This window comes from Motacilla alba, chromosome 2, assembly GCF_015832195.1.
Source record: "Motacilla alba alba isolate MOTALB_02 chromosome 2, Motacilla_alba_V1.0_pri, whole genome shotgun sequence".
NCBI lineage: Eukaryota > Metazoa > Chordata > Aves > Passeriformes > Motacillidae > Motacilla > Motacilla alba.
In genome coordinates this window covers 46,859,631-46,861,724 of record NC_052017.1, presented here as the reverse complement: position 1 = coordinate 46,861,724, position 2,094 = coordinate 46,859,631, and positions in this window count along the sequence as shown.

Genomic DNA, 2,094 nt, shown 5'->3' with positions numbered 1-2,094 from the left:
AAAAACCTTCACACCATCCTGCAAAGGAAAAGGCTAGCGGGGAAAGAGAAAAAAAACAAGGTGGAGGCAGCAGATTCAGGGGTGACTGACTACCCAAGCACTCAGGGAAAAAGGACACCAGGGAGAAGCAGGCAGGAGATGAGAGAGATGGAGAGAAGGCATCCCCTGGATGGAGCAAGGAGAGAAGGTAGATGTGTAAAATACACAAAATAGCTGGATAGTTACTGATTTCATTGCTATGGCATCCAAGTATATATAAAATAGCATCTCTAGAAGGAGAATTAGGGTCTATGCAGCTAAACTGCTGGGAGGTTTCATTAAAATGGTACATTGACTTTATATTTTAGCAGTTGTCTATCATTTCTTCGTCAGCTGTGCTAATTATTTGTAGTGCTTGAACAGATTCACTGTTTTTTTGGGATTTTTTTTCCTGTAATTACCATGTATCAGAAGCAAACTCTAACCCATTAGGGATAGCTTTGTCTCTCTAAATTTAAAAGTGTTTATTCAGTTCCTGCAATTTGAGATTTGGAGACAAGCCTGCAAGTTCCAGATGCTACATTGTTAGCAAAATAGTTTAGAGGGTATTTTAGGTTAAACTTGGACATGTTGACAGAGCATATATCTTTCTGGATCTTCAAAGATTTTAAGTTAAAAGAGACCTCAAATTTGTCAGCTAGGTAGAAGTGTGTTTCAGCACTGGCTCCTCATTAGCCAACTGAGAAAAATGACACCTCAGTCTTTTCATAGCTGGTCTTAAGCTGGGTTTGACTGTGTGTGAGGCAGTAGAAAATAAAATGAAAATATTTGCTTTAAACCCTTATTTTTGTTTTTTTAATAATTGCCTGTGAAGACTGACATGAAAGCAGACAGAGCTAACTGAGCAGTATTTACTCAGTCTCGTAATTGCATTCTTGCAAGTATGCATGTCTGTCTAAGAAGGATTCACAAAACTCAGTGAAACTTTTCCAGGTAGGAGACAGAAAGGGGTTCTGTGAAGTATCAACAAGCTGGGATCTGTAGAATTTCCTCCACTGCTACCTGATGATACAGCCAGGTCTTATTGGGCAGTGCTATGGAGGGAATCTTTGTGTAGAGCACATTGCAGATATGGATTTATTGATGAGACGGAACGTGGCAGATATTTAAGATACTCAACTAAAGCACCACACAACTTCCCAGCTTTCTTCTCCCTGGGAGATCCCTACACTCCCATAATCTGTATTAAGCACTATTGTGCTGGTAAGTTACTTTCAATTAAACTGCTCTCTCCAATAAATGCTGATCATTTAAGAAAAGTAAACATTGTTAACACAGTAAAACGTACTGATGTGTAATCTGACTTCAGTAGTCCCCTTAAGTCTGCATGAAAAGTACAAAATCTTCCTACACTGTGCCTACATTAATGGGTTACACAACCACGATTGCTAAGATAAAATAACTTGTTCCTATTAGATGTTCATTTTTAAAACGCACAGATTGTATTTCAAGGAGTGAAAGGTTTCACAAGCAAAGCAACAGATTGCACAACAAGTAAGGTGACAGGAGGGTGTAATATAAAGTCTGTCTTCTACTTTAAATTCTATTTACTACTTATCGGTGTATGATAACCATCAGTTACGGCCCTAAACCGTTGCCCTGATGCAATTCCTCCATTCTCATTACATGAGACATTCCCTGGCACGAGAACCATCTCCCAGGGTGGCACGTATTCTGCTAAGCACCCTTGTCCCATGCAGTCCTTCCTCTGCCTGCCACAGATCCAGCAGATAATTACCAATCACACCGACTGTTGCCAATTGCAGGGATGGTGGTAGCTGGTGATTCTCAGAGGACTGCAACGCTGGTCTGTGCGTGAGTGATGCTCGCTAAATTCCTGCAAAGGATGACACTAAAGCCTGGCCTATGCTGCTGACACCTGGGACCAGCAGTGCCGGTGGGATACAGCGGCCTGATGTTCCCGGGTGGCGTCGGCGGGGTGGCACCCCGGGACACCGACAGCTGCACTACAGATCCCAGGGTGCTGCGCGCCCGCGCCCCGCCCCCTCCAGCGCTCGGGCCCCGCGGAGCCCGCCGGGACTTGTAGTCTGCAGA